Here is a 12,311-nt window from a genome sequence, read left to right as displayed (position 1 = left end):
ACATCAAATACATACCTACCAACAAGTAAATCTAAAAATCAAGTGAATAAAAAATCTGAAGAACAGAATGGACTGGTGAATATAATAGAATCAGGGACATAGAAAGGGAGGGGACGGACAATTATCAGGGGGAAGGGGATCTGAGGGGTGTGGGAAGAGACTGGACAAAAATCTTACACCTATGGATGAAGACAGTGGCGGGGGGTAAGAGCATGGGGTGGGGTGGGGAATCAGGTGGAGGGGAGCTATGGGGGGGAAAGAGGAACACCTGTGATAATCTGAACAATAAAGATTTATTAAAAATACAAAAATAAAGGAAAATTAAATTCCTCTTGTACAAGAAAAAAAAAAAAAAGAAAGAAAAGATTAGCAACCTAGGACAAGGTTCTCAGGAACTCCTTAGAAGCTGGGAGGGAGATGATCTAGCAAAGGTGAATCTAGGAAACAGTCAGATAAAAAGGAGGAAAACCAGAATTATCACAGAAGCCAAGAAAAGATGATGTTTCAAGAAGATGGAATGGCCTACTCTATCAACTGTTGCTGAGAGATCAAGAAATTTGGGGACAGAAAATGACAAATAGATCTGGCAAAGTGATGATTAGTAAACGCTACAAAAATACTTAATATGAAATGGTGAGGACAGAAACAAGTCAGATAGAAATGAACACAGGAGGAAAATGATGATGAGAAAGTAGCAACAGCTCCTATGAACAATTCTTACAAAGAAGGGAAAACAGATGTGAGACAGTAGCTAGAGGAGGATAGAGTAACAGGGTTTTTCCCTAAGATGGAATCTACTAACTAGAAAATCTTTGTATATTTATGGCCAAAGTCCAGCAGATGATCGCTAATTCTTTTTCCAACTCTAAGCATCTAAGCTAAATATAATAGTTACCTTACATTTATTTTCCTTTGGATAGTATACATTACTAGAGGCTTGGTGCACAAAATTTGTGCACGGGGGTGGGGGGGGTTGTCCCTCAGCCCAGTCTGCACCCTCTCCAATCTGGGACCCCTTGGACATCCCTCACAATCCAGGACTGCTGGCTCCTAACCACTTGCCTGCCTAATTGCCCCTAACCACTCCCCTGCTGGCCTGATTGACACCTAACTACTCCCCTGCTGGCATGATCGTCCCCAACTGCCCTCCCCTGCTAGTCCAATCACCCCCAACTGCCTTCCCCTGCGGTGCTGAGGGAATTGGAGGACTGAGGCTGGATGCTGCGGGAACTGGGTGAGGTGGGGCTGAGGAGACTGGGGGACTGAGGCAGGGCTGAGGGGACTGGGTGCCACCATCTTGTGGCTGTGAGCGCCACCATCTTGTGAGGGTGTGGCATTTAATTAGCATATTTCCTCTTTATTGGCTGTGGGCACCGCCATTTTGTGAGGGAATGACAGTCGATTAGAATATTTCCTCTTTATTAGATAGGATGATAGAAAATATATCACCTCTTCAATAAAATCACCATTAGGAATATTTTTAGGAATTTCTATACCAAAAATTATTGGTTCTAAAACACAATAACATTTAAAATATACATAGTGTGGCTGTGTTGTACTCAAATCACAAAACATAAATCAGGATGAAAATCTAGTGTGCTCATAAGAAGAAATGTTATGATTGCCTCTATCACAGACTGGAGTTGTTGTTTTTTAAGTTATAATTCTTATGCTTAATTACCTAAAATCTGCTGCAAGCTGCTATTACCCCTTTAAATGTATGTGTAAATAAAAGATGCTTAAATTTTTAAAATAAATTTTATAATACTTCATTCTAGGTAAGGTAAATCCTACCTGTAGCATGATAAAATATTCTTAGAAGGGATTGACAGCATATTAACCAACAAAAGAAATCATTGCTTAACATACCTAGAGACACATGGTTACTAGTTAATGTGTAATAGTTTATAATGATCTGTTGATCATTCTTATACAAAGTAGGCATCATTAGAGCAAAACCAATATTTGCTCAAACTAAAAGTACAATAATAACACATGCAACTTCCAAATGGTAACACTGTGAAATCAAGGTAAGTGAAAGGTTTTCTATTCCATTAATTGAGAAAATTAGAAAAGGTATAGATGGATACTGTTGTTGGGGTTACCTGTGGCTTAATTCTAGTAATTCTAAGTCAGTTAATTAAATATCTATTCATTATCTATCCTCAGTTTTATCACTAATACAAAGAGAATAAAGAAACAACCACAAAAATTATGGCTAAAACTAATCACTGCCTAGATACTTGCACATTCTCTCACTAAAAGTGCATCACTTCTTTTATAAATTATTTTTAAAACAAACTGAACCACAACAAAGCATGCCAGAAATAGAATACAATCATATACAAATAACATCTCTTCTGTTTATGACACCTCCGAATGGCCTCCTTGTCACCATCTAACCTGTGATGCTTTCTCTGATTGTCTTCATCACAGTACCCTGTTAATTTCTATCATTGTACCTATATTATTGCCAATTATTCACTTACTTTTCTGTCTCTTCCCATTGGACTGAAAAGCAGAAAACTATGAATGTTTTAATCACCAAAGTATAACCACCTCCTGCTCAGGTACCTGGTATTAAAAAAGATGCCGCCATCTGGCTGGTGTGGCAAGGGATTGAGGGTGGAGCCATGAACCCTGAGGTCAAGGTTCCATTCCCAGTCAGGGCACATGCTCAATCCCCAGTAAGGGGCGTGCAGGGGGGCAGTCTATCAATGATTTTCTCTCATCATTGAAGTTTCTCTCTCTCTCTCCCTCTTCCTTCCTCTTTCTGAAATAATTTTTTAAAAAAAGATGCTCCCAAAATATTATTTAATTAATGTGAACAAGTAAATGTTTTTTTATAGTTTACAAGATTACCTAGGAACAAAGTCCAATAATAGCTGAATCACAGAATATGTTTCCAGTAAAACAAGCTTACATCTTATTAAAAGAAATAATTTAAAAATAACCTGTTAATATAGGTAATTACATTGATTGACTTGAATGGTGAACCAGCTTTATAATAAACTGTTTGGGTCAGAATATATTATCCTTTTATATATTGTTGAATTCTCTTTGCTAATATTTTGTTGAGGATTTTTACATCTATGTTCATGGGGGATATTGGCTTTCAGTTTTTGTTATTATGGTTTGTCTGGTAATGCTGGTCATAAAATGAGTTGAAAAATGTCCCTCCTCTTCCATGTTTATGTAGAATTGGTATTATTTCTTCCTTAAATGATCATATCAAGAGACGCAGAAAAGTCATTTGAGAACATTCACATTGATAATGAATAAAAACTCTCAGCAAACTAAGAAGGGAACTTTCTTAGCTTGATAAAAAGCATCTACCAAAACCCTACAACTAACATCTTTTATGATGAAAGATCAAATGTTTTCCCCCTAACATCTGAAACAAGGCAAGGATGTTCTATCTCCAACCTTCCATGTTGTACTGAAGGTCCTAACCAGTGCAAAAAGATATAAAAGGCACACAGATTGAAAAGTTAGAAATAAAACAGTCTATTCATTGAGAATATGATTGTCTATATAGAAAATCACACAGCATCTAAAAAACAAACTATTAGAATAAGTGACTTTGCAAGGCAGTAGGACACAAAATCAATATATAAAAACCAGTATCTTAAGCTCTGTTGCCGAGATGGCACTCAACCCAACAGAATAGCATCTCAGACATGTCGAAAAAGATGTTTTGATCCCTAAAATAATGATAAAAGGCCCAAGAGAGATGTTCTGAACAAGTTCAAGATTTACCATATGTGCAAGGAATCTGGAATCCTTAGATAGTAAAATGCTGGAAAGAAAATTCTGCATTGAAAGAATGTCCAATGGCTTACTACAATGATCCTACCTTTTATGAAGAATGCAACATGGAATGCCTGAAGGAAAAAGAAGAATTCAGAAAAACTGGAATTGCTATCAAGACTACAGAAGCTTCCAATAAACACATAGGCAAATATTCAAATGATACTCAGTAACTCTATTCATAGAAATCACAATTACCTAAAATAATGGACACAAGGAAGTATATTTACTTTATCCTTAATTTTGGAAATATTAATTTTATCTGAAATAAAGTTTCTTCATTAAAAAAAACAGTACTTCTACATAAAGTAATGGATGATTAGAAATTAAAACTTTAAAACAGTATAATTTACAATAGCACCAAAAAATCACTAAACACTTGGGTATTAATCTAACAAAATATGTGCAATAGCTACATGCTGAAACTACAAAACACTGTTGAAACAAATTAAATAGTGGTGGGGGGCGCAATGGTAAAATATGTACACATATAATACCTTAATGAAAAAAAAAAGAAATAAAATAAATAAATAAATAAAAATAACCAAGAAAAAAAAAAAAAGAAACAAGTTAAATAAATGATGAGATATACCATCTTCATGAATTGCAAGACTCAGTATTGTTAAGATGCTAATTTCCCCCAAAATGTAGTTATAGATTTGGGCACACATTCACCATCAAAATCACAATAGGACTTTTGTGGAAATTGTCCAGCTGATTGTAAAACTTCCATAGAAACGCAAAGTAACTAAAATATCCTAAACAGTTTTGAAAAATAAGACTTACTATAAAACTACAGTAGTCAAAACAGTTTGGTATTGGTGAAAGAACAACCACATAAATCAATGGAACCCTACACTCTCCAGATATATGGTAAACTGATTTTTCACAAAAGGTGTACAACTAGTTTTGGATTAAGTCTAAGAGAAATATGCTTCTTTCCTATGGCATTAAGTCAGAAGGTGCAAATACTGACTTCTGCCTAAAGATTATTCTCAACTTATAACGTGGTCAAAACGTGTTAGGGGGCAAAAAAATGAACAGCAAATTTCAAAGGGGGTAATACAAAAGGAAATGAACATAGATAGGAAACGCCACCACTAGAATAATATAAAAGATAGATGCTGGGTTTTAAGCTTTTTCTAGATTACTGAAGAGATCAGTTGGGGAAATCATAGTCATTTCCAACGCATATAATAAACCCGAGGAAGACAAGGGGTTTGCTGCCAACGTTCAAATATGTCTATCTACTTTCATTATATAAAAAAGGCATTTTCTGCAAGCGTTGAAAACCAAGAGCCAATTAAGTGCGTGACAAACGTTCTTCTTTGGTGATGAGAATGAAGATGATGGGAGGAAATTTTATATGTAAAAAATAAACGAAGACGGCAATACGAAGTCAACTACCTGTTGAGAATGTAAGGCAAGACAGACCTGAGAAAATCTCAAGTTTACACCTGGCAGCGCTTACTCTTCTTTTAATGGAGTGGCGGGGGGATGTTCCCTCTTCCTCCTCAAACCTGACCCTCCAAACCCAGGCGAACTTTAAAGGTTGTTATGTGGCAAAGAAGAGTGTGGGAACGACTGTACTGAGCTTTCTACGGTGTAAAAGGAACTGAATTCCAGTTTTAAGAAGCTGGAAGAGAAAAGGGGCGTGGCGGGGAAGGGGCGTGACTTGATGGGTGCAGAGATGATTGGAAGGTGACTTCACGGTGCAGGCGGTGGATGAAATTACAAGGACCGGGTGGGCGAGTTTACAAAGCTTGGAGTCAGGTAGTGCAGGCAAATTAGTCACCCAGAAGGTACTGGGGTGGGAAAATGATGGAATCCGCACGAGCAGGAAAGGAAGAAAACGAAGAGAGGAACGAGGAGTACAGGGTGAATGAACATCGCTCCCACCCCGAGGTGCAGGAAACTTGACGGCGAGGGAATGGGACCCCAGGAGGCGCCGAGCCAGCTGGGGGTGTATCCAGGAGCTAGGTGGGAGGGAGACTGGCCGTAACATGGGCACACCCGCCAGAGGGGGCCCTCCTGGGGGGCGCGGAGGCGTAGACGGCCAGGGAGGGCTCCAGGGTCCCGAGCGCCGAGACTCCTCACTCACCTGGTTGGTGACCTGGAAACGAAACAGAGAACACGCTTGAGAGACCAACTGCCCCTGACCCGCGGCGGCAGCCCGGCTCCCCTCGCCCCCGCCTGCCTCCCCAGGCCGAAATCAGAGCCGCGCTCACCTCGGGGTTGGCCTCCAGCGGCAGCCAGCGGTGTCGCTCCATGGCAGCTCCGCCCGGCCACTCGCCAGCTCTGACAGCCTTCGCGGTCGCAGCTGCGGCCGCTTCCGCCCCGCTCGCCGTGACCTGGGACCGTCCAACCCTCCGCCCTCCCGGGGGGGTGCTTAAGGACGAAGAAGAGCTTGACAACACTCTAGCCCCTTTCTCGCTCCCTGCAAAGCTGCACGGAAAGTCTTACATTTTAAGTTAAGGGACAATCGGAGAGGAAAATAATAAGAGGCGCCTCCCTACTGCAAAAGGAAAACGTATCTGCATCCACTACAGCTCGCCCCCCCCCCACGCTTGGACTCTTCCTATCGTAGCCAAGCTCTCTTGTGCTACGCATGCGCCTTGCGTCTGTCTAGGACCGCGTGGTGGCGAGCGCCCCACCCATCCCTGCAGCGTCAGCCGGCGGCGCTAGGGGGCGCACCACTAAACCCTAGTCTAAGGGGTAGAGACAGGGCAGCTGCCCATCTGAAAGCCCTAAGGCCTGAGGACGCCAGGGAGGCGTGCCCCAGAAGTTCCTTTGTCAAGGTGCAGAAGTGATGTGCTGACCTTGTTTGCTACTGCAGAGTGGGGGGCATGTTTGACAAAAAAGGTCAAGTTCAGAACCCTCTATGAATCAGACGCTGTACTAAATATTGGTTACACAAAGCTGAGCTCTCGATAGAGTATAAGAGGTGGAACAATAAAGTGTGATGCATATGTGGTAGTGGTGCCACGAGGTGTGCTGGAACTATACAGAGAAGTGCAGCTAAAGGGGGAAGGGAGTGTCGGGAAGGCTTCCTGTAGAAGGTGGACAGCGGGAGTGAACCCTTTTAAAAGAGGTGCCCTGAAGAAGGGAAAGTGTACATTGTGGCTGCAGAGCCTGCAAGATTCAAGGACAGTCATTAGAGGTGATGCTGGAGAGATAGGTAGGGACAATCCAGTCAAGACATTTGGGCTTCATCTTGAAAACAGCAGGGAATCACGGAAGGATTTTAAGGAGGATTTCCATATCTCTCTTCTACCAGACTAAATTCCATGAGGCCTGCAGCAGCATATATTTAAATTCTTCACATTGTTTCCCCTATAACTAACCCAGTGCCTGATACATAATAGATGCACAATAAATATTTGAGGCGTGAATAGAATAACCTGGTATGCAGAAACACCGTTCGTCAACAATGTAGAAAACCTGCACGTGAACTGATGAGATTGAATTAGGGTAGTAATCATGGAGATCGAGAGGCAGGCACAGGTTAAAAAGATACTGTTTTAAGGGGGCATCCCTTTTTAAAAAAATATATATTTTATTGATTTTTTTACAGCGAGGAAGGGAGAGGGAGAGAGAGTTAGAAACATCGAGGAGAGAGAAACATCAATCAGCTGCCTCCTGCACACCTATCGGGGATGTGCCCGCAACCAAGGTACATGCCCTTGACCGGAATCAAACCTGGGACCCTTCAGTCCGCAGACGCTCTATTCACTGAGCCAAACCGGTTTTGGCAAGGGGGCATCCCTTTGATGTGCAGGAATTGTCAATGGTAACTCTAGAGATTTGACCTGGGGTAGAGTGCATATTACTATTATGCACCCAATAGAGGGCATCCAGGGAGAGAAACAGAGAGTGAGGAAAAGAGTATTATACTGAGTTTGCCTTTCTTGGGAAACTTCCAACTCTCCCACTCATGTTTTTTCTGGTCACTTGTCCTTTGACCTCTAAGGAATTGCCAATCCATGACTCCTCTTCTTTCTTATCTGCCCAATAGCTTGTTGCTATCCCCACCCAACTGTGATTTGGTAAATCTGAAATATCCAGCCCGCGATGGGCAGCTGTAGTTTCATCATACTTGAGTTTCATGGTCAGGCTCTCAGTGGCATACCAGGGGCTATTTTACAAATGACTTGCTGTCAGAGGTATGGCCTTGCTCCAGATCCTGAGTTTCTGCACCATGACTCTCTTATTAGAGCTTACCTAAGACTCCATACGGCATCCTTAACTCCCATGGACATCTCAAGCACCATTGGATCCGCTGAGACATAGAGCCAAATAGCAAGGCAGCTGGCATTTAAGCTTGGACTTGCGATACTGCACTCAGGGACCCACTTAAACTGGCAGCTGCCTGCGTTTCCCAATAAAGATCTTGCAGCTATAGTCCCATGTGTGGCATATGCTGCCTCCAAAAGCCAAAAAGCCCCACCAAGTGCTCCGCCTCTTCCCAATGAATAGAAAATGAAATGTGCAATAAGGTTTTCTTCTCCTTAGAAAGTTGTCCCAGCATGCCCAGACTTTTGGACCCATAAAAACTTTATTAGCCCTAGCCAGTTTGGCTCAGTGGACAGAGCATTGGCCTATGGACCGAAGGGTCCCGGGTTTGATTCTGGTCAAGAGCACGTACCTCGGTTGCAGGCTCCGCCCTGGCCCAGTCCCTGGTCTGGGTGCGCGCAGGAAACAACTCGATGTGTTTCTCTCACATTGATATTTCTCTCTGTCTTTCCCTCTCCTTTCCACTCTCGCTAAAAATCAATGGAAAAATATCCTCCAGTGAGGATTGAAAAAAAACCCGCAAACTTTATTAGCCTGGCCAGCATGGCTCAGTTGGTTGAACGTCATCCTGTGCAACCGAAAGGATGCCAGTTTGTTTCCTGGTCAGGACACATACCCCCATGTTTCTCTCCCACATAAATTTCCCTCTCTTTCTCTCCACCTTCTGCTCTCTAATCATGTCCTTGGGTGAGGATTAGAAAAATAAAGTTTATAAAACTTTATTAATGTAGTAGGCCCCTAATCTTTGTAGGATTTAACTGTCCTCCTCTGCCATGGGTGTACCTACAATCATATCGAGGGCAGTACTTCTGAAATCTGAATGTGCATACAAACATCTGGGAAGTCAGAAATGCAAATTTGATTCCATAAGTCTGATATGGGGCCCAAGATTCTATATTATTGGCCCCCATTTTTAACCCTCCCTTTATCCACATCTTTTGCCATATTATTAAGTTTTTTCCACTAAGGGGAAAGTAGTGTTCATCCTCAATATTCATGAATCCTCCTTTTTGAATTGGCCTACTTGCTAACATTTACTTGTTAATAATTCTAACCCCCCAGATCAATACTCTTGTCACTTTCACAGTCATTTGCAGACATAGGTGGAAGAATGGCAAAAAACTCAAGTTCCCTGTGATTTGGTAAATCTGAAATATCCAGCACGCTTATGGGCAGCTGAAGTCTCATATTAGAAACAAGTGTTCATTTTGTGGTCTATTTTATGTCACTTTTTTTTTGCGTTTTTAAATATATATTTGTATTGATTTCAGAGAGGAAGGGAGAGGGAGAGAGAGATAGAAACATCAATGATGAGAGAGAATCATTGATCAGCTACCTCCTGCACGCCTCCCACTGGGGATCAAGCCCACAATCCAGGCATTTGCCCTGACCAGGAATCGAACCTTGACCTTCTGGTGCATAGGTTGACGCTCAACTGCTGAGCCACACAGGCCGGGCACATTTTTTGGCATTTTTGTTGGTGATTTCACTGTGTATATGTATGACCCAAACATATAGTAAATGAGGTGTCTTTAAACAGAAACACACATAAACAAGGTTATGTATTGACCTGTGGATGAAAATGTGACCAGAGTCTCACAGAAACCTAACCTGTATTTCCCTTACGAGCAATGGTGACTTTATAGACCATAAATACCACAAGTGTACATGGTGACTTTATAGACCATAAATACCACAAGTAATGAGACTCTGCTGTATATTTCCTCACTCCTCGACACCAAATTTCACCACGTGACTTGTTTTGGTCAATAAAATGGGAGAGAAATAATGGTGTGTCAATTCCACATCCGAGCCATAACTAGTTTGTGTTTCTGCTTGCTGTCTTGCACCTCTACCATTGCCTTGAAGAATATGCTTAGTTGGCTAGCCAGCTGGTCCCAGGAACAGAGTGAGAGACACCTGAACCCAGTCTAGACTGGCCAACCCACCACTAGCCCCCCAGACATGTAAGCTAAATAAATGTTTGCTTGTAGCATGACATTGGGGATTTGTGGACATTTCAATTTTTGTATTTTTACATAGCAAAAGCTAATTGCTATACCTGCCAGGAATTTGAATAATCAAATTAAAAGGAGTACCCAACTAATTGATAGAACTGCCCCACCCCCAAACCCCACCAGAGAGCCCCAGCCTGCAACACGCTGTGACTGCGCGGGGGGGGGGGGGGGGGGGGGATAGCGCCTCATCTGAGACTCAGAAAGGAGCCCCCCAAATGCTACTAACCAAATACAAATGTGTTGTTTTACCTCCAAATTCTTTAAAAAACGTATACGTTACTGCAACTTTAGTTTGTTAATGAACTATTTCATTATTTTAACTAAATGAGATGTTATTTTAGCAATGAAAATAATAGATATTCACACTTGATTCAGGTGTTACACTTAATAGAAACCTTGACATCACTGATATTTGTTTGATCCCCACCACAGTCTGTACAGTGGGCAGGGAAGGAGATACAGTTGTCGCCATGTTACAAACAAGATAAGGGTGGCTTGGAAGGTTAAGCTGTTTCCCAAGGTTGTAGAGTGATTTCAGCCTAGATGTTCTGCAGCCATATCGAGGACTCTTCAAAGCAGGAAAGAAACAAGAAGAGCAACATGATGTTCACAAACCAGGGAATGGAACTCAGAAAGCTGGGGGCTGGAGAAGGCTAAAAAGGAAATAAGCTGTCAATTATTCTAGGGACAAATCTGCCTCTATTATGGGTCAAGAGTTGAAACATTTTGCCCAACTGGTGTGGCTCTTGAGTCTTGACCCATGAACCAAGAGGTCACCGGTTCTATTCCTCATTAGGGCACATGCCAAGGTTGAGGGCTTGATCTCCAGTGGGGGACATGCAGGAGGCAGCCAATTGATGTTTCTATCTCTATCCCTCTCCCTTCCCTTCTCTCTAAAATAAAAAAATAAATAAATAAAAATAAAAAAAATTTAAAAAGAGAACAGCATTTGCTATAAAATTTTTTTAAGAGTTGAAACTTGCTTATATCTATGATAATGACTTTATGTTTTTATTTTTTAAATATATTTTATTGATTTTGTACAGAGAGGAAGGGAGAGGGATAGAGAGCTAGAAACATCGATGAGAGAGAAATATCGACCAGCTGCCTCCTGCACACCCCCCACCGGGGATGTGCCTGCAACCAAGGTACATGACCTTGACCGGAATCGAACCTGGGACCCTTGAGTCCGCAGGCAGACGCTCTATCCACTGAGCCAAACTGGTTTCAGCATGACTTTATTTTTATTTATTTAATAGAGGCCTGGTGCATGGATTCGTGCACCGGTGGGGTCCCTCAGTCTGGCCTGCAGGTATCGGGCCAAAATCAGCAATCCAACATCCCCCAGGGATGTAGTAGTGCAACAAGTGGCAGGTGGTGGGGAGGAGCCCAAGCCACGCCAGGCACTGCGCTGCTCCTGCTCATCCTGGCCCTGCTGCGCCTGCCCCCTCCACTGCTAGGTAGTGCTGCCACAGAGGTGGGAGAGGTTCACACCGCAGCTGCAGCTGCGCTCACCGCTCACCGGCTGTGAGCCCAGCGTCTGGCGCTCCTCTGGCAGCTGAGCAGTGCTCACTCTGTGGGAGCGCACTGACTACCAGAGGGCAGCTCCTGCATAGAGAGTCTGCCCCCTGGTGGTCAGTGCATATCATAGCGACCTGTCAAACAGTCGACTGGTTGCTTAGGGTTTTATATATATTTAGATAAGCTTTACAAGTGCAATTTTAACAAAGTGAAAAGTCTATAGTTGCAACAGCAGTGTCTGAATTCCTCTTAGGAAGGAATTGTCTATTCAGAAAGATTCCATTGATGAGCCACTTAATTGGAGATTGAGGCCTTAGGACACCAGAGTCAGCAGGACACCCAACAACAGGTCATTGCTAAACCTCTCTGCATGATAGAACAACATGAAGAGAGTTGGAGAAGAAAGGAAGAAAGGGAGGGAGTGAGGGGGTAAATAAAAGGAGGTAAGAGTTAGGATCATGAAAAGGAGCCTATGAGAGAGAAATCTTAGAACTTAATGGGAGGTCAAGAAATTTTACTTTCATTGATCAATAATGAGTTTGAACATTTTTTGAAGTTGTAATTGGCTTTTACTTCACAGTTTCCATCCATCCTAAAATTCTTTCTCAAAAGCCAGTTGCATTTATTATCTGTTCCCGTACTTCCCAGCCCTTTTCACCACATGATACA

At 42.3% G+C, this 12,311-nt stretch overlaps 1 protein-coding gene and 1 pseudogene across 2 annotated transcripts in view; one reads left to right on the top strand and one right to left on the bottom strand.

Moving 5' to 3' along the window:
• UCHL3 (ubiquitin C-terminal hydrolase L3) overlaps window positions 1–6,072 on the bottom strand; it is a 58,427-nt gene extending 52,355 nt beyond the window's left edge. Inside the window, exons 1-3 of one of the 2 annotated variants that reach the window (XM_028149048.2) lie at window positions 6,039–6,072; window positions 5,912–5,923; window positions 3,857–3,884 (exon numbers count right to left, since the gene is read on the bottom strand). The gene's annotated coding sequence lies outside the window, so the exon portion shown is untranslated. Of the gene's footprint in view, window positions 1–3,856; window positions 3,885–5,709; window positions 5,812–5,911; window positions 5,924–6,038 lie in introns of those variants that run through there. The other variant, XM_054719854.1, reaches the window with a different exon arrangement.
• LOC129150104 (COX assembly mitochondrial protein homolog) lies at window positions 3,647–6,160 on the top strand (annotated as a pseudogene).
• Window positions 6,161–12,311: the final 6,151 nt, after the last annotated feature.

The sequence above is a fragment of the Eptesicus fuscus genome, chromosome 8 (assembly GCF_027574615.1).
Source record: "Eptesicus fuscus isolate TK198812 chromosome 8, DD_ASM_mEF_20220401, whole genome shotgun sequence".
NCBI lineage: Eukaryota > Metazoa > Chordata > Mammalia > Chiroptera > Vespertilionidae > Eptesicus > Eptesicus fuscus.
Note: the sequence above shows the minus strand (reverse complement) of the source record. Positions and strands in the feature narration are given on the sequence as shown.